Source organism: Acomys minous (genome assembly GCF_964271855.1).
Source record: "Acomys minous genome assembly, chromosome: 8".
Taxonomy (NCBI): Eukaryota; Metazoa; Chordata; class Mammalia; order Rodentia; family Muridae; genus Acomys; species Acomys minous.
The window spans coordinates 3,740,021-3,764,359 of record NC_140489.1 but is presented as its reverse complement, the minus strand read 5'-3'; the positions used below and the strand labels follow the sequence as shown (position 1 = coordinate 3,764,359).

Here is a 24,339-nt window from a genome sequence, read left to right as displayed (position 1 = left end):
GTCATTGAATCAAAGTGTTGCAGCCACTTAACAGATGTCTTTCCAGTACACTGGAGAATTGCAGGAGAATTGCATTCAATTCAGAGCACAGAACTGGATGATTCCTCTGCATTCTGGTCAATTCCTGCTGCAATTTCCCTCAGTTTACCCTGTGTGCTTGAGTTAATCTACGGCATCCTGGCTAGAGGGACCTGAGGAAGACAAGCCTCATCTGAGCTGCTGCAGAGCCTGTAGAAAAGACCTGGGCCACCATTGTGACCCACCTTGGCTTACTCTGTGTGCTGGAGATGGTCTTTATCAGTGCATGATCATGGATTTCCCTTTCTTATTCTTCTATTAAAAAAGAAACATTTCAATGGAAGTTGTCATTGGTAGAGATGTTGAAAGGTCTGTCATACTGTTGCAGCAACATAAACCAACATCACTTTATTCATAGATGCCCTTTTACAAAGTTGACAAAGGCACAATAAGACTGTGAGGTGGAAACAGAAAAAAAAAACGAATGCTCAAAATGATTATTTTCAAGCAAGTCCCCAGGCTAATCTTCTCTGTCATTTTATACTCAGCGCAGCTTCCTGCTCCTCCAGGGTTTCTGACAGACTCAGGATGTGGTTGCAGCACTGTGTCTCTCGCACAGTAATAGACTGCAGATTCCTCAGATGTCAGGCTGCTGAGCTCCATGTAGGCTGTGCTGGAGGATGTGTCTGCAGTCAGTGTGGCCTTGCCCTGGAACTTCTGATTGTAGTCAGTACTACCATCTTCAGGATCAATCCATCCAATCCACTCCAGTCCCTGTCCTGGCTTCTGCCTCACCCAGTGCATAAGGTAGTCTGTGAAGGTGAATCCAGAAGCCTTGCAGGACAACTTCACTGAAGACCCAGGTCTCCTCAGCTCATCCCCAGACTGCTGCAGCTGGACCTGGGAATCGACACCTGTGGAGGGGAAGACAGAGTGGATATCATTGTCACCTCAGTCCCTGTCTCCTTTTCAGATTTGAAGCTGGTGAGCCCCTTACCTGTAGTTACTGACAGGAGGAAGAGGACGATTAAGCTCCATTCCATCCTTAAGGATAGTGTGTTCAGTGACTGTGGAGAAGACACTGGTGTGATGTTATCTATGGAGTGTGGACATCCCTGTATTTAACCACCATAGACTCAAGTAATTTGCATATTCATGAGCATGATATTTCTTAGATAAGGCCCTAGATCAGCTGGAGAAGAAGGAGGTACAAACATCTGGGTCAGGCGGCAGGATTCAAGTTCAAGTCCAAATCCTCTGTGTAAACACATTCCATACCCCTCACTTCTTTCACATATTTGCAATTAACATTTGTGTGAGAGAGTGACATCATTGACTCACCTATTGCTGAGTACATTGCACACTGAGACATGAGAGCAGTGCTAATCTACTTGGTATAAACAAAAATAGTTATAAGGCAGCTTGACAACATAACCATTAGCAGTACAACTCTGGACTACTAGGGCATATTTCATCTCTAGTGATGATCTTTTGACCAGGTGCACCAGGGGAAAACTCTTTCCTATGATTCAGGCCACAAATCTAATTAGAAAGAAGTTGGTTGCTACATAACATTCAGACACTAATGGGTACATCTTACCTGAAGGCTGATGTTGTAGACTTCAAGGCCTGGTACTCCATGAGATCACTGATGTCTTTGCTCTTCCTTCAATCTACACAACAACTTCCTGCATTAGGAAACCTAGACAACACAGGGAATTACAGATCAGGTAGGTTTTTCTGTGTCCTACAATCAAAGACCTTAGCTATCAATTGAATGGCAAATAAAAGGAATTCTAATGTTCTAAATTTGCCTCAAGAAGATGATGATAAGCAAGAATACAAACGGCACCATTGTTTTCATGAAAGGATAATCCTCTCTCACCCTTAATGGGACTGTACTTATATTAGAAATCAGTTTGGAGAATTCACCAAAAAATAATGAATAAAACTATGCTGTGTCCCAGACATATCCCTCTAGGCAAATACCCAGTTGACTCCACACATTATAGAAACACATGAACTCTCATATTTATTTACATCATATTATTCATGATCTATTCACAGAAGTATCTGTGTGTATTCACAGTGGATATCTGTCCGGAATATTCTCTACAGAGTTTGTTATGCCAGGGATTGGGATATCCATCTAATCACTTCAACCCCAAAGCCAGGCTTCTGCCTCAAGCACAGTGCCATGTAAAAAAAGTGGGGAAGCTATCTGAGTCAAAATCCTTGAAGGTAACTTTTCCTGAAGCTCCAGAAATCCTCAGTCTAAACCAAAACTCCAGCAGCTGAATGGAGGAGTGACATCTATAGAGAGGATGCCATGATCTCTTCAGTCTCTGGCTCCCCCTTAGCCGTGCTCCTAGGAATGCACTTTTGTTTAGCTGCTGTCACCTGGTAGAGATGATCCAATGCCATGCCAAGATGTGAAGCTGTATGCTCAAAGACTGTGGAAAAGTGGGTACTAATGTGGTACTGTTGCTTATGTGGACATCTCTTTCTTTACAACCAAAACTAATTTATGAAATCAGAAAGAATGTTTCTCAGATGAAGACATGAATTTTTTAGATAGAATGGGTAGAGTTTTTTTCTCTTAGTAAATGCATGGTGAAGTTCTGGTCTCTAGGAAATTAATTCAACCTCCATGATGGCACACGTGCACACTGAGCTCTTCCATTGCACTTACAATCCATTTACCACATCCATGTTACTGATGTGAACCTCACATCGAGTTTTCAAGAGACATATGAAACTCCTCAGTGTCAACCATATTTCTGATTAAGAGAAGGAGCATTGAACATCCTACCCCATCCAGACCCATAGAGCTCTTCCATCCCACTGAGAAACCAGTCACCATATCCATGTTCCTTAATGTGAACCACACTTCAAGTGTTCAAGGACAACACTCAGGTTCAACCACATTTGTGATGCTGAGAAGGAGCATTGACAACCCTGTTTGTACCAGACGCTTACTCAGAGCTTTGGAGGATGCTGTCCAACTCAATCTAATGATCAGCAGGACTATGAGCACCTCTTCTAGCAGCTGCAAACTCTGGGACACTTTCCCCATATTGCTTAGGATCCTAAGGTTCCAATATCCTTAATAAGTATTTATAAGTATGACATGAACTTGTATTAATATGCAGTCAACATATGCATCTGGTTTGGACATTGTTGATCTCAATATGGATGCATTTTAATAAATAACCTCTTTCAGGATGTAGCATGGAAATGGTATGTGTCAACAAAGCCATAGTCTCTGAACATAATGATGGTGTCAATTAAATCCACAGACACTGCTGGGTACATTCACTAAACAACTTCCTTATCTGCTTCGGCTGCTCCTCTATTATTAGAAAATTGGTAGATACACAGTGCCCCCTGCTGGTCTTGATAACACATTTGTATAATTTCTCACACAGGGACAGCTCACTTCTATCTCTTCTCTGCAATGTACCTATTGATTTTGAGAAGATATTTCAACAATGGAAGGTAAGCTCTGCCTCGAACATTGTCTCCATGAACCACAGTACTTTAGCTAGGGACTTTTACATATAGCAATGGAAGTGACCACTGATGAAGTAGTGAGGGAACAGACAAAACACTAGAGATAGACAGGAGCTATAAGCAGGTTACAAGGCAGTTTTCCCACCCCTGAAGCTGTACTTAGGGCAGAAAATTCAAATCACCACAAAGAGGAACAAATGTGCCACCTACAGGTCACTTCCAATCTGCAGAAAATATTAGCACATCTGAGAAGTAACTAGAATGAAGGAAAATGTGTGCCATGATTCACTCTGTCTGCTAATTCAGCATTGGAACCACAGGTGGGCTGTGTGGCTGTGAGTAAAGACTCAGCAGTTATGCTGTTTTCCCTTTGCCATGTATCTTTAAGGTTCAACAGTGCTAACTGTGTCCTCAGACAATGCTTGTCTCTCTGGATGTAGCTTCCCCTTATTCATGGAAGTCATGACTAATGGTTTTCAGAGTCTTTATATATGTGTTATGGTTTGGAGAAGGACAGCTGTGGAGCTGAATAACTCACTACCAGCTCCAATGTGTTAGTGTAGCCACCATCAATGTATATAGCAAAATGTGATTCTCTCTCCATATGAACACATGTAGGAAAATGACCTGACAGAATCCAACACACCTTCATGTTAAAAGTTTCAGAGAGCTCAGGGATAATAGGAACATACCTAAGTACAATAAAGGCAATATACAGCAAGTTTATAGCCAACATGAAATTATATGGAAAGAAACTTAAAGCATTCCACTAAAACTAGGGACAAGACAAGGCTCCCCACTCTCACTGTATCTTTCCAATATAGTACTTGAAATCCTATCTCCAGTAATAAGACAGCTAAATAAATCAAGGGGAAACAAAGTGGAAAAGAAGAAATCAAAGGATCTCTATTAACAAATGACAGTATACATAAGTGATGCCAAAAATTCTATCAGACAACTCCTACAATTGATATATACCTTCAGCCAAATGGCTGGACTAAAATTAACTCAAAAAGGTCACCAGACCTCCTATATACTAATTCCAACATGCTTTTAAAAATTAGAGAAACAACACCCTTCATAATAGAAACAAATAATACAAAGTACCTTGGTGTGGCTCTCCCTAGGAAATTGAAAGACCTGTATGACAAGAACTTCTATTCTCCAAAGAAGGAATCAGAGGGCAAGTTCTCCCATGCTCACGGATTGGTAGGATTAACATATAAAAAATGACTATTTTACAGAAAACAACCTACAGATTTCATCCAAGTCCTATTAAGATAGGAAAGATATTCTCTACAGACCTTAAAAGAACAATATTCAAATTCATATGGACAGACAAAAAAAGCCCACATTTGCTAAAACAATCCTATACAGTAAAAGATCTTCTGGAGGTATCTCTATCCCTTATTTCCAGTTTTACTACAGAGCAATCGCAGTAAAAACTACATGTACTGGCAAAGAAACAAACTGCTTAATCAGTGGAATTAAATTAAAGGCCCAGCAATAAATGCACACACCTTGGGACACTTGATTTTTTACAAAGAAGGAAAAATACATGCAATGGGGACAAAATCATCATCAAGAAATGGTGCTAGTCTAAATGGATGTCTTCATGTAGAAAATGCAAATAGGGCCATATTTATGACACTGCACAAAACTCAACTATAAATGGTTCAAAGGTATCAGCAGACCACAGGGATCCAATTGGAAAGAGTGGGGAGGATAGAAAGACCTGGAGGGAATCAGAAGTCCACAAGAAGATCAACAAAGTCAAATAACCTGGGTTCAAGGGAGGCTAATGGAGACTGTAGCACCAAAGAGGCATCATGTGTCAAGTGGATCTAGACCCTCTACACATATGTAACATATGGTCAGTTTAGTCTTCATGGGGGTCCCCTAGTAAGGGGAGCAGAGGCTGCTTCCGACATAGGCGTCCTTTGTCAGGGCTTCCCTTGCCTAGCCTCAACATAAAAGAATGTTCTCAGTCCTGATGCAACATGGTAGGGTGTGGTGGGTTGTGGCACTCCTCTTTTGTGGCAAGTAGGAAGGATATGGAGAAGAGTGAGGGAGGGTGGACAGTGTGGAGAGTAGTAAGGTGAAGGGGATCAGGAGGCAAAGTGAATAAATATAAAAAACACTTAGCTAATGTGAGGAGAAATTAACCAAAAACTATCACATAAACAGCACCCGCTAACAGTTTCCAGAAACTCACACCAGGCCAATTAGACATAACCAACACCAGTGTTCCACTGAGATTTAAAAACTTCTCCCCCTATGATTTAGCCTCCTAAGGTCAACATCCCTGTGACCCACAACCCGTACTTCCAGTGTTTTCCTTTAAAAATCCATTACCCTTGAATTTCTGGGCCACTGTCCTACCCTGCTGTGTCAGGAAGGTTTGTAGTCCTAGCTCAAGCTCGTAATAAAGGACCTGTGTGTACTGCATTGATATTGAGTCCTGGTGGTCTTTTGGGGGTCTTGTGATTGGGGCACAACAGTCACACAAACACACACACACACACACACATATACACATACGCACTCCATATGCCAGTTAGTTAAAATTTGCAGTGTGAAAGATGGGACATTGAGTGGGAAGTGGCTATGGTCATGGCAGCTCCACTGCCTCTTGAGATGAAAGTCATCATGGAAGAAAAGTTCAAACCCCTTTATGCTATTGTCATTATGATGCACTGTCATCTGAGAATGACAAACGTCCTTGTTCTTGTCAACTAGTAAAAATGCATTCAAATAACTGTTTAACTCCCTGAATTATATTTTAGAATCAATAAAATAAGCAGACATGAATTGTAGAGGAGAGTGAGATTGTTGATATAAATGACTAAAATGTTAAAGCAGACAGGAAGTCATGGCTCTGAAGCTCAGAGTGAAGAGGAAACCCCACAGGCTAGCAGGAAATGTGTGACTCCTCCAAACATCCTGCATTGTAGAAGGAAGGCACAGACCTGAGAACCAGCTTGAAATACCGTACAGCTGCTACCTGAGGCTGTGTCAATGTGCTCTCCGAGCACAGTAGTAGGTGGCAGTGTCTGCAGTGTCCACACTGGTGATCTTGAGGAACACCTGGTTTTTGGAGCTGTCCTTGGAGATTGTGAGCCGGCTCTTCAGGGATGGGTTGTAGTACTTATTATAATCCCACCAAATGATAGCCAGCCACTCCAGACCCTTCCCTGAGGGCTGACGGATCCAGCCCACGCCTATACCAGACGTGCTCAGTGAAAACCCAGAGAAAGTGCAGGTCAAACTGAGGGTCTGAGAAGGCTGCAAGAGCCCAGGGCCAGATTCTTTCAGGGTAACCTGGGACAGGACATCTATGGAGAAAAAGAAAAATCAGAGGGTAAGTTTGGAATAGGGTGAGGATATTATACGGTCAATCCTTAGAGAGCCTTGGCACTCACATGCAGGCACAAGCAGCAGCAGGAATGAGTAAATTAGCCTCTCCAAGGCTGCACACAAGTGAGTACCCTGGTCCAGCTTTGGCTTTTCAACCCAGGGTTGGGTGGAGCCAGCAGAGATTTGCATTCCCTCAACAGGTGTTGGTTCTGATGCTGGGCTTAAGTTTTAGGACTCAGGAGATGTCAGACTGTGATTGGAAGCACAGGAGCCCTCAGGGGAGTTCACCTCTGTTCCCACTGATGGCTAGGCAGGGCAGGGAAAGCCTTTCCTGACAAACTGCCTTAGTTTACTTTGCATACTTTGTAAACTTTATACCTTGCAGGAAAGCATCCTGGTGAGGAGCTCCCTCAGCCAGGCCTGGCTGTTTCAAATTTTTCCCTAGGGCTCCCTCTGCATCTTTCCCTGGGTTCCCCTTTTTAGCTCTTCGCCCTCCTGGTTACCTCACCTTGTGGTCCAAGAAAGGGGTGCTTTGATATTCAGGCTGTGCTGCAGGCCTCTCTACACCTCAGGACAGCAACACATCAGGACTCCAGGGCTTCTGAGGATAAATCTACAGAGCCCTGTGACTTGATCTCAGATGCCCGGGGTAACACGGAAGCTGAAGCCATGGAGAAGGCAGCAGCAACTGAGGCCTGAGTTATGGCTGCTGCTGACATGGAACTCAGGGGTGGGCAGGCCTGTTTAACTGGAACTGGTTTGTGAGCTCCAGCAGTGCCATCTTTGTGTCAACAATGTATAAACTAGCCATGCCTCCAATGCAGGGAGCTTTATGTGGTCTGACTCTGCCAGGCAGAGACTTAACTTAAAATATTAAAGCAGCTCAGGACCTGAGTGACTCCTAGATGTTGAACCATTCTGAACTTGATGTGAAACTGGCCGATATTTCCAAGAAAGGCTAATTAATAAAAACTGTACTTTGAGGAAATGAAGATGGACCAACCATAGGAAGAGTCTGGAGCATAGAGATCTGTAGTGGGAAAGACAACAGAACTACAGCAGAGAAATGGCCTTAAAGACTGTCATGATGATGTCATGTAGAACAGTGAGCAATAAGCTGATGGAAACTGAACTGTCATCTGTGTTGTTAGTAGCAGAGACTTGTCTGACTGTGTCTGTGCCTAAGAACATCTGGACAGGAGCACTTTCCTATGATGACTCTGCACATGTTCTAGTAAATTTCTGAGCATTAAAACATGTAATAAGTGCCATAGATTCTTACCTGATTATTGTCAGAGCAGAGAGACAAAGGGGATAAGAGACAGTATTAATACTGCAATAGGCAACAGTATCCCTCAGGGGAGCTCACCTCTGCTCCACTGTTGGCTACTCAGGGAAGGGAAAGCCTTCCCTCACAAACTCAATAGTTTACTTTGCATAGTTCATAAACTGTATTCCTTGCAGGAAAGTGTCATGGCCCATGCTGAGGAGCTCCAGAAACCCAGCGTGGCTGCCTCAAGTTTTGCCCTAGGCATCCCCCTACTTTTTTCCCTACTTCAGTTCCCCTGAGTGTCACACCCTTTGGTCCCTGAAAGGGGTGCTCTGGTTTTCAGGCTGTGCTGCCTTCCCTACACCTCAGGATTACAGAGCACCTGAGGCTGAATCTCCACATCCCTGGGGCCTGAGATCAGGTAGATACCTGGAGAAACTGAGAAGCTGAGCCCTTGGAGAAGGTGGCAGCACCTGAAGCCTCAATTACGGCTGCAGCTGACCAGGAACTCATGGGGAAGGAGGCATATTTAACTGGAGCTAGTCTGTGAGCTCCAGCAGTACCATCTTTGCGGCACAATGTATAAACTAACCACTCTTCCAATGCTGGGGGTTTTACATGGTCTGACTCTGCCAGGCAGGGACTCGAACTAGAAATCTGAGCCCTTAGTATATAAGTTCATAGTTTAGTTAAGGAAAATTGCTTTGTTTAGCTTAAAGTTCAAGTCAGTGTAAATCCCTTAGGGCTTGAGTTAACAAGTTTTTCCCAGATACCTCTCTGTCAAACAGCCAGTTCCAGACTCTAACTGTTATAATGCCCATCTCCAGCCCCTCTGTGTGACCACTCCCAGGTTTATGTTAATTTTACATGAAAAGGATGAAAAAAAAACCACCAATCTCTATGCTTCCGCCAAGCTCAGGACTTGAAACTCACCAATTTTCACTCTGGAAGTCACTTCTTTAGAAAGCTCTGCCCCCTAAAAATCCTATATAAAGGCTGTGTTTGCCTAGTTCTCTGCTGTCTTCACATTGGAGGAGAGGCACCCACACCTGGATTTGTGATTCCACAAATTTATTTTAAGACATTTACTGCCTGATTTAATTCTCTCAAGAAGTGAAAGAGATGAATTCTGGATCCAAAGATTCTCAGCTCCTCATGGGTTGGGATAACCCTCTCCTGAGGGCTGCAGTGTCTGCGTTGAAGAGATCTTCTCTCAGAGCTAGATGCGTGGATCCTGGGCTCCTGTATCTCAGAATACCCTTCCCTTGGGATGCTGTTTTACCTCAGAGCTGGTATTCCTTCCCATGCTTCAGAGTTGTGGGTTTCCTGGACATTTTCTCACCCAAAAGGAAGATCAACACCCATAAGGAGTATCTAACTGAATTCCAGATTCCTCAGAAAAATAAACACTTCTGATGAGTGCTGTGTAGAAGGAGCAAGACTGAGTCAGACCCTCACTATAAGATGAAGGGTCCTGACTCAGTTCACTCATCCAGGGATCTTCACCTGTTTTTTGCATGGAGGACATGAGAAGAGCTCAAAGCATAGGTGTTTCTCCAGACTTCACGATGCTATGTGCCTGGGACCAGAGGTGACTTCTTGCTTGAGTCCTATTGGTACAAATTTTCTTTCACACACAAAAAAAGAAAAGGGTACAGATATCACCAATTTCTTGAATAGCATTAGAATATGTGCACCTGTGGCCTGGCAGTTATAAACTGTAATTTCATGGAAGTGTGTGATGTTTCATTGATTTAATTATCTGTTAATTTTATGCATCATGTTATTTTTATTTCTGTTCTTCAATGGCCAGTGCGTTCAGGTTTATACTGCCCTCTATTTGTGACAACTTTAAAACAACACAAGACAATAAACTGTAGACATAAAAAAACATGGTTTCTTGTTCAGTTCTCTCAGATGTTGAGCATCCTGTAGGAGGGCACAGTGGGCAGAGGATGATGGAAGTCACACACTGGGCCTGGGGATATTCAGAGGTGATAGAGCTCAATGTATTCCTCTTTATTTTTGTCAAGACTCATGTTTTAGAGCTTAGAATATGATTCGCCTAACTTTGGGCAAGAGTGACTTTTTTATATGAACATGATTGAATATATGCAAAGAAGTGAACTACTGATCTCATCAAGAAAAGCTAGACCAAACACTACCACCTCATATGTATAATAAACCATCTTTATATTTAAAATTTTTAAAAGATTGAGATATCAAAGTGCAGCTGAACCATGAAATATGATCTTGCCACAAGTTACAGGAATGCTGTAAAAAGAAGCCAACCTCAGAATGCTGAGGCACTAAACCTTTAGTGTAGGTTGGGCAATAAGACCAGCACGAACACTTGGGTCAATTTTCCAGTGAGTTGTCTATGTCACAATGATTTTTCATCTCTGATTACTTATATACCTTCAAATAGGAGAATATCTGAAAGTATGTTCATGATATTCAAATATCATAACAAATGTCCTCATTGAAGAAAGGCAATATAAAAGGTCCACCAGAAGCAAAAGATCATGGAATGATCTAGGAACCTGACTAAGTTGCTTGGTTTGCAAGAAATGGCCAAGGGCCAGAGATACAGGACCTGCTGGTCCTGAATATGGGAAAGGCAGACAACAGACTTTTGAAAAGAGAGAACATCTTATCTAACTAGGAACATGGATTTTGCATCTCAGATGATTTGTGCATAGAGGGCATAAAATTGTGATGTTAAATATTTAAGTCTGTGATATGAGCTGCAGCAGATGCAGATAGTTTTACTCAGTACTTCAGATATGTATAGAGTACTGTCGAGTCACAGCTTAAAAATAACAGAGCAAGTGTGGACTATGTGGTACAAATGTAAATGTGCATGAATTTAATTCAGCAATGTTATAGAAACATAGGTGTTAAGGACCCTGCCAACGAAGTCTCAAAATTTAGAAAATATTCTGAAATTTTAGAGCAGAATAACTCATTTCTCAGAAAATTTCACTGAATGTTTTACAGCATCCGAAATTCCAGACCTCAGAAATACTCAAAATGAGACTTCATTTAATATATTTCCAATCAGGGCTATAGGCATGTCTGTGTCACCCTATTTATCACACTCACATGTAAAGTGAAAAGCTCTGCCATTAGACAAATATGTAGCCTTCAATGAATTCTTCAGAAATTCTCAAGCACTTGAATTGCAGGCACTATTTTTTATTTATGTGAAGACAGCATGTTATATGTTGATGATATGGGTAATGGGATTCAAGGTATGCACAGCATAGGGCAGCAATCAGACATGCCTTTACATGCCATGTAGAGTCTGCTGCCAGAGGCAGGATCTAACCTCATGAGGTGTGGAGAGGAAGAACTCAGAGGAGAGGAGGGAGGAGAATGTGCGGTTCCCATGTAAAGTAAATAAATAACATAATCAAATTTTTAAAAAGGAAATGCGTCTATGGTTTAAGATATTCAAATCATGCCTCATATAGATTTGAGGCTGGAATATCTCTCATCATATTAACTGTATATTCTCACTCTTCCCTCCTCACATCTCCCCACAAGTAATTATTTATTACCCTTTCCTACAGAGAAATATCCTTTCCCATAGATCCTCACTCTATACATGATATCTGTAATTATATGGACTGTAGTGTGCCTCTGGAAGACTCAACATCTAACATCCACAGCAAAGTGAATACAGACATATTGGTGTTTTTCAATCTGAATAATCTCATTTGGGGTGATTTTATTTAGTTCCATGCATTTCCTGTGAATTTCATTATTTCATTTTTTTAACATTAGAATAATATTCTGTTGTGTTAGCATATCCTTTTTTTTCAAGGTGAATTCTTCTCTATGTTTTATTTTTTTCCTCCTTTATTAATTTATTCTTGTTACATCTCAATGGTTATCCCATCCCTTGTATCCTCCCATTCTTCCCTCCCTCCCATTTTCCCCTTATACCCCTCCCCTATGACTGTTCCTGAGGGGGATTACCTCCCCCTGTATATGTTCATAGGGTATCAAGTCTCTTCTTGGTAACCTACTGTGCTTCCTCTGAGTGCCACCAGGTCTCCCCCTCCAGGGGACATGGTCAAAGGTGAGGCATCAGAGTATGTGAGAAAGTAATATCCCACTCTCCACTTTACTGTGGAGAGTGTTCTGTCCATTGGCTAGATCTGAGTAGGGGTTTAAGGTTTACCGCCTGTATTGTCCTTGGCTGGTGCCTTAGTTTGAGCGGGACCCCTGGGCCCAAATTTGCCTATAATAATGTTCTACTTGTAGGCTTCTAGGACCCTCTGGATCCTTCTACTTTGCCTTTATCCCATGATTCTCTCATCTAGAGTCCCACTAGAATGTCCTCTCCTCTGTCTCAGTTTCCTGGTAAGTGAAGGCTATCGTGGGACATGCCCCTTGGGCTAATGTGCAGATATAAGTGAGTATATACCATTTGAGTCTTTCTGCTTCTGGGTTAACTCACTCATTATGATCATTTCTAGCTCAATCCATTTATCCACAAATTTCAGGAATTCCTTGTTTTTAATAGCTGAATAGTATTCCATAGTGTATATGTACCACAGTTTCTTTATCCATTCTTCTATTGAGGGACACTAAGGCTGTTTCCATGTTCTGGCTGTTATGAATAAGGCTGCTATGAACATGGTTGAGCAAATTTTCTTGTTGTGTGCTGGAACATCTTCTGGGTATATTCCAAGGAGTGGAATAGCTGGGTCTTGAGGAAGCCCTATTCCCATTTTTCTGAGATAGCACCAGATAGATTTCCAAAGGGGCTGTACTTGTTTGCATTCCCACCAGCAATGAAGGAGTGTTCCTCTCTCCCCACATCTTCGCCAGCATGTGGTGTGGCTTGAGTTTTTGATCTTAGCCATTCTGATGGGTGTAAGATGGAATCTCAGAGTTGTTTTGATTTGCATTTCCCTGATGATTAAGGAGGTTGAGCATTTCTTTAAGTGTTTCTCAGCCATTTGATATTCCTCTGTTGAGAATTCTCTGTTTAGTTCCATGCCCCATTTCTCAATTGGGTTATTTGGTTTGGTGGTGTTTAATTTCTTGAGTTCTTTATATATTTTGGATATTAGACCTTTGTCAGATGAAGAGTTGGTGAAGATCTTTTCCCAGTCTGTAGGCTGTCGCTTTGTTCTCTTGACAGTGTCTCCTGCCTTACAGAAGCTTCTCAGCCTCATGAGGTCCCATTTATTAATTGTTGATGTTAAGGCCTGGGCTGTTGGTGTTCTGTTCAGGAAGTTGTCTCCTGTGCCAATATGTTCCAGGCTCTTTCCCATTTTTTCTTCTAAGTGACTTAGTGTCTCTGGTTTTATGTTGAGGTCTTTAATCCACTTGGATTTGAGTTTTGTAAAAGGTGACAAATATGGGTCCAGTTGCATTTTTTTTACACATAGACATCCAGTTAGACAAGCACCATTTGTTGAAGATGCTATCCCTTTTCCATCGAATGGATTTGGCTTCTTTGTCGAAAATCAAGTGACCATATGTGTGTGGATTCATATCTGGGTCTTCGATTCGATTCCACTGATCAACCAGCCTGTTGCTGTGCCAGTACCATGCTGTTTTAATTACTATTGCTTTATAGTACAGTTTGAGATCAGGTATGAAGACTCCTCCGGAGCACCTTTTATTGTACAAGATTGTTTTAGCTATTATGGGTTTTTTGTTTTTCCATATGAAGTTTAGAATTGAACTTTCAATGTCTTTAAAAAATTGTGTAGGTATGTTGATAGGGATTGCATTGAATCTGTAGGTTGCTTTTGGTAGGATGGCCATTTTTATTATGTTAATTCTCCCAATCCATGAGCAAGGTAGATCCTTCCATCTTCTCATGTCATCTTCAATCTCTTTCTTTAGAGTTTTGAAAATTTTTTCAAACAGGTCCTTCACTTGCTTAGTTAGAGTAACTCCTAAGTACTTTATATTGCTTGTGGCTAATGTGAAGGGTGTAGTTTTCCTAATTTCTTCCTCTGCCAGCTTGTCATTTGTATATAGGAAGGCTACAGACTTTTTTGAGTTAATTTTGTATCCAGCCAATTTGCTGAAGGAGTTTATCAGCTGTAGGAGTTCTCTGGTGGAATTTTGAGGGTCACTTATGTAGACTATCATATCATCTGCAAATAGGGATAATTTGACTTCCTCCTTTCCCATTTGAATACCCTTGTTCTCCTTTTGTTGTCTTATTGCTCTGGCTAGCACTTCGAGTACTATATTGAAGAGATATGGAGAGAGCGGGCAGCCTTGCCTTGTTCCTGATTTTAGAGGAATTTCCTTGAGTATCTCACCATTTACTTTGATTTTGTCTATTGGCTTCCTATATATAGCCTTTATTATGTTGAGGAAAGTGCCTTGTATTCCCGATCTCTCTAAAACTTTAAACATGAATGGGTGCTGGATATTATCAAATGCTCTATCTGCATCCAAAGAGATGATCATGCGGTTTTTTATTTTCAGTTTGTTCATGTGGTGGATTACATTGATGGATTTCCATATATTAAACCATCCCTGCATGCCTGGAATGAAGCCTACTTGGTCATGATGAATGATATCTTTGATGTGTTCTTGTATTCGTTTTGCAAGTATTTTATTTAGTATTTTTGCATCGATGTTCATCAAAAAAATTGGTCTGAAATTCTCTTTCTTTGTTGAGTCTTTGTGAGGTTTAGGTATCAATGAGACTATGGCCTCATAGAATGAATTTGGTAATGTTCCATCCCTTTCTATCTTTTGGAGTAGCTTGAAGAGTATCGGTTTTAGCTCACCCTTGAAGGTCTGGTAGAATTCTGCACTGAAACCATCTGGCCCTGGGCTTTTTTTGGTTGGGAGACTATCAATGATTGCTTCAATTTCTGTAGGGGAAATGGGACTATTTAGCTTGTTTATCTGTTCTCCACTCAACTTTGGCAAGTGAAGTTGATCAAGAAAATCATCCATTTCCTATAGATTTTCAAATTTTGTGGCATATATGCCTTCAAAGTAGGATCTTATGATTCTTTGTATTTCTTCAGTGTCTGTTGTTATGTCTCCCTTTTCATTTCTGATTTTGTTGATTTCAATACTGTCTCTCTGCCTTTTAGTTAGTTTGGCTAATGGTCTGTCTATCTTGTTGACTTTCTCAAAGAACCAGCTCTTGGTTTTGTTGATTCTTTGGACTGTTTTTTTAGTTTCTAATTTGTTAATTTCACCCCTGAGTTTGATTATTTCCAGATGTCTACTCCTTTTGGATGTTTCTGCTTCTTTTTTTTCTAGGGCTTCCAGTTGTGTCATTAAGGTGTTTATGTGCAATGCTTCCAATTTCTTTTTAAAGGCACTTAGTGCTATGATTTTTCCTCTTAGCACTGCTTTCAATGTATCCCACAAATTTGGGTATGTTGTTCCTTCATTTTCATTGAATTTCAGAAACTCCTTGATTTCTTTCTTTATTTCTTCCCTGACCCAGGTGTCATTTAGCAGAGAGTTGTTTGTTTCCACATACATGTAGGCTTTTAGTTATTTCTGTTGTTGTTGAATTGCAGCCTAAGCCCATGATGATCTGATAGGATACAAGGTATTATTTCAATCCTCTTGTATTTGTTGAGGCTTTCTTTGTGAACTACGATGTGTTCAATTTTGGAGAAGGTTCCATGGGGTGCAGAGAAGAAGGTATATTCTTTCTTGTTTGGGTGAAAGATTCTATAGATATCTGGTAGACCCATTTGACCCATGGCATTGATTAATGATGTTATTTCTCGGCTTAGTTTCTGTTTCGATGACTTGTCCTTCAGTGAGAGTGGGGTGTTGAAGTCTCCCACTATTATTGTGTGGGGATCGATGTGTGGTTTAAGCCTTTTTAGCAGATCTTTTACAAATGTGGGTGCCCCTGTATTCAGAGCATAGATGTTCAGAATTGTGATGTCATCTTGGTTGACTTTACCTTTGATGAGTATGAAGTGTCCATCCTCATCCCTTTTGATTAATCTTGGTTGAAAGTCTATTTTGTTCGATATTAAAATGGCTACACCTGCTTTCTTCTTGTGACCATTTGCTTGGAATATTTTTTCCAACCTTTTATCCTGAGGTAATGCCTATCATTATGGGTGAGATGTGTTTCTTGAATGCAGAAGAAGGTTGGATCCTGTTTATGCACCCATTCAGTTAGTCTGTGTCTTTTTATTGGAGAATTGAGACCATTGATGTTGAGAGATATTAATGACCAGTTACTATTAAGAGTCTTAATTTTTATGTTGGTTCCCGTTGAGTGTTTGTGTAGTTGTGTTTTTGCCATGGTATAGTTATCTATTTCCTGAGTAGTTTTGGTTGTAGCTTGACCCTTTGGGATGGATTTTTCCTTCTTCTACCTTCTGTAAAGCTGGATTTGTGGATAGGTACTGTTTGAATTTGGTTTTGTCATGGAATATTTTGGTTTCTCCATCAATGGTTATTGATAGTTTTGCTGGGTAAAGTAGTCTGGCCTGGCATCTGTGGTCTCTTAGGGTTTGCAGGATCTCTGTCCAGGCCCTTCTGGCTTTGATGGTCTCTGCTGAGAAGTCGGGTGTAATTCTGATAGGTTTGCCATTAAATGTTATTTGGCCCTTTTCCCTTGCAGCTTTTAATATTTTTTCTTTGTTCTGTATGTTTTGTGTTTTGATTATTATGTGACGGGCAATTTTTCTTTTCTGGTCAATTCTATTTGGTGTTCTGTATGCCTCTTGTATGTTTATAGGCATCTCTTTCTTTAGATTGGGGAAATTTTCTTCTATGATTTTGTTGAGAATAGTTTCTGGGCCTTGGAGTCTGATATCTTCTCTTTCTTCAATGCCTATTATCCTCAGATTTCTTCTTTTCATGGTGTCCTTAATTTCTTGGATGTTTTGTGTCAGGAGTTTTCCAGATTTGGGATTTTCTTTATTGGTTGCTTCAAGATCTGCTATTGTATCTTCTAGACTTGAGATTCGTTCTTCCATCTCTTGGATTCTGTTAGAAAAGCTCAGCACTGTGTCATTCGCCTTCTTCTCTGAGGCCTCACGTTCTCGTTTTTCTTCTGTCTTTGTGTTTATCATTGAATCCATTTTCATCTTCATATCTTGAACAGATTTTTTTTATTTCTTTCATCTGGTTGTTTATATTTTCCTGAAAATTTTCCAGTTCCACTCTATGTGCTTCTGTTATGTCTCGCACCTGCTTCGCTGCGTCTTCCTGCATCTGATTTCGAATTTTATTTGTTTCCTCCATTATCATCCTCGTTACCAAGGATTTGAAGTCATTTTCTTGTGTTTCCATTGTATTTGAGTTCTCCGGGTTGTTTTCTTTGGGATAGCTGGGAACTGGAGACGCCATGTTGTTTTGGGGTTTTTTGCGTATGCTTTTACGCTGTCCTTTAGACATCTTGCCGTCTCTGTTTTTGTTGGGTAACTTCCAGAGTTGAGTGGAGGGAGTCTGATGATAGATTCACTTGTTTTCTCACGATTTCCGTAGGCTGGAAGCCCTGATACTTCACTGGTGTGGATGGCAGGAGGTTAGCCCTGTAGTTTTGGGCTCTCACAGCCAGTGAGCCTTAGCTCCCCTTTGCTGTGGGTCCTGCAATTGTTCTAGGTATCTGAATGATCGTTGGGTCAGGCCAAGGTATCCACAACCTTTTAGGTCCTCTGCCAAGTCCAGCCAGGATACTGGGCCCGAACCACGCGTCAAGCTCAGCTAGTTTCTCAGGGCCTGAACCGTCTGCCACAGCAGGAGAACTGCGACTGCACTGAGCAAGCACCCAGGGTGGAAGTGAGTGCTCCACCCAGCTTGTGTCACAGCAGGGAAACCCTGACTGCACGGAGCAAGCACCCAGGGTAGAAGTGAGCGCTCCGCCCAACCCGCGTCACAGCAGGAAAACTGCTGCTGCGCTGAGCAAGCACCCGGGGTAGAAGTGAGCGCTCCGCCTGGCTTGCATCACAGCAGGGAAATTGTGACCGCGCTGAGCAAGCACCCAGGGTAGAAGCGAACACTCTGCCCAGCTTGCCTCGCAGCAGGAAAACCGCGGCTGCGCTGAGCAAGCACCCAGAGTATAACTGAGCGCTCCACCCACATCGTGTCACAGCAGGAAAACTGCGGCTGCACTGAGCCCAAGCCCAGGGTGGAAGCAGGCACTCTGCCTAGCCTGTGTCACAGCAGGGGAGCTGCGCCTTGGGCAGAATTGCCGGCCGAGCCGAGCCAGCCTCTCCATGGCACACTCACTGAGCAAACCCAGGACTCCGGGGCCGAACTGTCCGCTGAGTCCAGCCTGGGTCTCAAGGCACCACACGACCCAAATCCTGTCCAGAGTCCCCTCTCCCGCAGCACTTCCCACCGTCCACCACACTAATCGCCTCCACTGGAAGGGCTTGAGCTCCAAACCTCAGCCACCGCCGCTGGCACCGCTGGATCCGCTGGTGGCACTGCTGTCCCCACCGCCACCACTCTGATCCGAGAAAGTCCTCGCTCCTCCCATGTGCAGGGGCAGGCAGGTCCTCCGCACCCTAGTCCCTCTGAACCGTGGAGCACTTCTGCTGCTGTGGTGTGGGGACCTTGGTGTTCCTGGCTCAGAAATCTGTGCAATTCCCTGAATTGTTCGCTGGAGCTTTCAAACATGGTCCACACTGCTCGCCGCCATCTTGGATCTTCTGTTAACATATCCTTATTCTCTCTCTGTTTTCCTGCTGATGAACATCTATGCTGTTTCTAACTTCTGTCTATTATCGATTGAGCAGAAATAAAAATGCTTCATCAAGTGTCCTTACTTAGATATAAAGTCCTTTGGATGTATAGTGAACAGTAGTATAGCTCTATGTTAAGGTAGATATACTCCCAGATTCCTGATGAACGGCCTCATATTTTTCCATAATGACTTTGTAACTAAACACTCCTCCAGCCTCCTGTTACTCTACATCCTTTCCAGCTTTAGTGGACATCATTTTACTGATATCAGGAGTTCTGAATGGTATAAAATAAAAATCTCAAATAAGTTTTTGTTTTCATCTCTATAGTGATTAAGAATGTATCCTGGAATGTTTTTTAGTCATTTATATTTAATTTTTTGAGATTCCCCTCTTTAGACCTCTATTTCATTTTTTATTTGAACTGTTTTCTTCATCTCTATTTTTTGAGATGTTTATGATTTTTTATTTTAGCCTTGTATCAAATTATAGTTGATTTACCTATTTCCCATTCTATAACCTGCTGATTTATACAAATTATGGTATTATTTGCAATACAAAGCTTATCAATTACATGAGGTTCTTTCATGAACTATTATTTATTGTACTTATTGCCTATGCTATTGCTGTTCTGTCCAGAACATCTTTTCTGGTTCCAATGAACTCAAGACATTTCCTTTCTTTCACTTATGTCGTATTCAGTGTATCTGACATTGCATTGAAGTCATGGATACATTTGAAATTATGTTTTGTACATGGAAATAAGTATTAATTTATTTTCATTCTTCAACATATAGTCATTATTTTTGATGAGAAGCATTTGTTGAAGATACTGTCTTTTTTCCAGTATGTATGACATGATTTATTTCTCAAAAACCACGTGCTCCATCGGTGTATGGGCTTCTGTCTGCTTCTTCAAGATGATTCCATTGATCAGTGTGTCTATTTCCTCAGTACCCTGCTGTTTTCATTATTAAAGCTCTAAGCACAATTTGATATTGTGGATGGTAATACCTTCTAGAAGTCTCCTATTGGAGAATATTTTCCTAACTACAGCTGTGTTGTTTTAAATAGCTGTAACTCACATTCACATATCCCATGGAGCAGCATTATGCTTTTCCTGATAAGAGCACAGGAAAGTTAATGATAGAGCAGGATTTATTTTAGTTGTGACCTTTCTCTGCCTCACTGAGGTTCCAGGTAGAGGCATGATCATCATGGATGGGCATAAGGTCTGCACAAAGCTCTTAGACAAACATGTACACCTCAGCTATGTAAGATTATTTTTCTTCCAAAGGGCCTGGTTAGCATAGACCTTGTTGGGGTATTTTGGAGGCAGCACTCCCTTACCTAATATCTGATTTGTGTGATTTAACCTCTACCATGCAAACCTATTAGTAAATCTGGTATAACACTAAACTATTACTTCAAGTTTCTTCTACTTTAATGTGACCTTGATGCTTTCTAAAAATAAGAACATATGGTAACTGACAGTGTTCCCTTTGTGTTCACCAGGCTGATACATGGTCTTGGTTTTGTTAATCTCACTCTCATATAGGATAAGCCTAAAATGTTTTGTAGATAGAACTGTACTCTCAACAATCCTTTATATGTCAGAAAGGGTACTCTAAAAATATTGTGTTATTTTAACACACCAAGGCAGAGAAAATAGAATTCTTTAACAGATGAAAATGTTGACTGTCCTTGATAGATCCAGGCGATGCCCCCTGCATTCGGCCCAATGAATGTTCCTGGACTCATCCAGGTCAGGCTTACAACAGTCCGGTGCTCATAGCGGCCATACATGTGAAAGGAAGGTAATTCCTACAACACAAAGAGAGAGTGTGTTTTTACCTAGACGCACACAAGAAAATGAGAAACACGAGGGTACCCCTGAATACCAAACATGAATTATTTCACTTGTAATTTTAGGAAACACTATGATTTATAACACCGTTGACTGGTGACTATGCAGAAGTAGCTAGCTATCAATGGCTTGGTATAAGAAGTGAGTGGATTATTTGCTTTTTCTGGGTAGGAAGGAAGGAACAACCTGCAATTTGAAAAAAAATCAGCAGTAAGTCTCTGTCTCAAGGATTCACTCTTGGGCTACTTGGGCATTCAGGACCCTTTGTGCAGATCTCCTCTTCATGCTGTGTGAAGTGTCTGGGTACTTGAAATTGACATCTCCAGCAGGTATCAGACAAATCACTAACTCAAGGTGCTGCAGCCACTTAACAGATTCCTTCCCAGTACACTGGAGAATTGCATTCATTCAGAGGCTAGACATGGAAGATTCCCCTGCATGCTGCTCATTCTCTTTCCAGGAGGAGGAGACAGGAGTGTTCTTTAAAACATCACTGGGATTTCTAACAGCATTTTAAATTCAACACATTTGCAAAATCACTAATGAAATATTGGCCTAGGGGTTTCGTACTTGCACATTTCCCATAGAATTGCATTCATATGAAAAATAGGACATTCACATTTTTACAGATAGTGAATGTCTGCTATAGCAACATGCAATATTAATGTTCTGAGCTAAAAAGACTTCCTTCTAAATTATTTTCCTTGAGATTACCAAGTACCTCTGGTCTCCATGCTGGTTTTTAGTCATCTGTTACTCAAAACAAAGTACTTTATAGAAAAACGTGGACCACAATGTGTGCGAAATATGTGTGGAATGGGTGTGAAAGGTGATGCTGTGTCAGTGTACTAGAAATGCTTGAGAATATAGGGCAGGTTACTGAGACTGGGAAGGAAGAAAATATGGGACCAAAAATATGTATCATCTCAAAACCTACCTCGATTAAAGTGTACATACAGTGAGTTGATTAATAAGTTCTGTGAAAAGATCTAATACTACTACTGAGCAAATTAGAGGAATTATACATATGTGATAATTTATTCTAATATAAATTATGTCTTAAAATCTAAGAGCCTGGATCTTCTGTTGGAACACAAAGTCAGAATTAGTAACACATATTGAGGTTACATCAGAATTGTGACAAATAAATGACATTTTGTTTGATCAAAAGCTTGTGGTTTGGATTTTACAGGTCACATTAATATTATTATTCCTAGCTATTCCAGAAAATTTTTTTCTCTCTCATAATACACAGATATTTTATCATGCACTACTGAGAGCAATCACATGCTGGATTGGCAAAAGCAAACAAGTGAATTTCCTGCAAGCAGCCCACTCCTTACATGGCTGATGAATATGTGTGTCCCTGACTTAGGCAAAGCCCCAAGGAGTTTGCCTCAGGACCACTTTTTTTCTTCTTTACTGGCTTTCCATCATTGTTTTATATATCTAGGCATGACATAGACTCTCACTACCTGTAGAATAATAATTTTCCTCCGCAGGTCTACTGTCTCTTTTGGGCAGATTTCCTAGAGATGATTTTATAATTCCTGATAATGGCTTCTAATTGATTCAAATAATGTTAAATCCTCTTGGGATATAGTAAAATCTGTTAGGAGCTCTATGAATCTCCATATTAATTACACCAAGAATGAAAACAAGATTGAACTAAATTAATAATCAAGGAAATATATTCATTTTAGGTTTAGTCCAAGGATATGACATAAGTGTACACCAGAATAAGAAATATAATATGAATATAGAAACAAAGAATCACTAGTAATTGTTACTTAATCAAGACAAAAGAGACACCTGTTTCTTAGAAAAACCTTGACATTAAAAAACTCTTTCTTTGAACACATAATATGCATTTTATATTAGAAAAAAAAGAACTTCTGCTTTGGACTCATTATGAACATATGGTAAATATACTGCTTTAAACATGTAAAGAACAAAAGATCTAGTTAGATATTAGGACCTGTAGTCCTATAGCAACTCACTTTTTATAGAAATTATATCTAATTTTGAATATGGTATTTTTTCCACATATAGAGAAATTTTGTATTAGACTATATAAAAATGCAGGATCAAATTAAACAGGTTTTTGAAGGTATATGCTTTATCCAAAAATGATGTGTCTGTCTGTCTTTTTATACATCTGATGTTTTCTATATGTGTTTATATATACATATACATATATATATATATATATATATATATATATATATATATACATGTTTATATCTGCATGTTCATGCAAATGTGGATGAATGGTGTCTTTGGGAGCTCTTTTTTATTGATTTTATATGTGCATGTGTGTGAGGTTCTTAAAAGTCTGCTGACTTTCTCTGCCAAGATATAAATAGCAAGGTCACTATCCTGGAAATTTAAGAGTTAAACTATAAATAGCAAGACTACTAGCCTAAGAGATGGAGAGTTAAAGTACATATAAAAATACCACTCATCAGATGACCATTCACTAATGCTTCAAACTGCCTCAGTTTACCCTGTGTGCTGTAACTAGTCTCTAGCATACTGATGCCTTGGAACAGGGACCTGGGGAAGATCAGTCTTCTTGCAGCCATGACCTCCCTTGGTCTTCTGCAAAAAGCTGGGCCACCATTGTGAAGTGCCTTGGTTTACCTGTGTGTTGGAGCTAATCTATATCAATTCAGCACATGGTTTGCCTTTTTATGGAAGAAGCAAGTCAATGGAGGTTATCACTGGTGAAGATGTAGAAAGTCTGTTGTACTGTAGAGACATCTTAGATCAACATCACTTTGCTCATAGATGTCATTTTATAAAGTTGAAAAGGGCAATATAGTATAGTGAGGAGGCAAAAAAATGAATGCTCAAAATGATTATTTCTGAGCAAGACTCCAGGTTAATCTACACTGTCATCTCAGTCCCAGGGCAGCTCCCTGCTCCTCCAGGGTTTCTGACACACTCAGGATGTGGTTGCAGCACTGTGTGTCTCACACAATAGTAGACTGCAGAGTCCTCAGATGTCAGGCTGCTGAGCTCCATGTAGGCTGTGCTGGAGGATTTGTCCACAGTCAGTGTGGCCTTGCCCTGGAACTTCTGATTGTAGCCAGTACCACCATATTCAGGATAAATCCATCCAATCCACTCCAGCCCCTGTCCAGACCTCTGCTTCACCCAGTTCATATAGTAGTCTGTGAAGGTGTAGCCAGAAGCCTTACAGGACAACTTCACTGAGGACCCAGGTCTCACCAGCTCAGCCCCAGACTGCTGCAGCTGGACCTGAGAGTGGACACCTGTGGAGGGAAAGGCAGAGAGGGTGTCATTGTCACAGCAGTCCCTGCCTCCTCTTCAGATTTGGAGCTAGTGAGCCCCTTACCTGTAGCTACTGACAGGAAATAGAGGATGACCAAGTTCCATTCCATCCTTAGGATGGTGTGTTCACTGACTGTGGAGATGACACTGATCAGATGATGTTTTGGGGATGTGGACACCTGTATTTACAACCATAGACCCAAGTGATTTGCATATTCATGAGTGAGGCACTTCTTAGATAAGGCCCTAGTCCAGCTGGAGAAGAAGGAGGTACCTGGGTCTGGCAACAGGATACTGAGGTACAAGTCCAAATATTCCATGATGAAATTCATCCCAGACTCCTCCCT

General features: G+C 41.0%; 1 gene segment (V, D, J or C); it reads right to left on the bottom strand.

Annotated features, from left to right (window-relative positions):
* Positions 1-23,584: 23,584 nt before the first annotated feature.
* LOC311603431 (Ig heavy chain V region 3-like) lies at positions 23,585-24,137 on the bottom strand. The segment is given in 2 exons: positions 24,057-24,137; positions 23,585-23,973 (listed from the first exon to the last, which is right to left on the bottom strand).
* Positions 24,138-24,339: the final 202 nt, after the last annotated feature.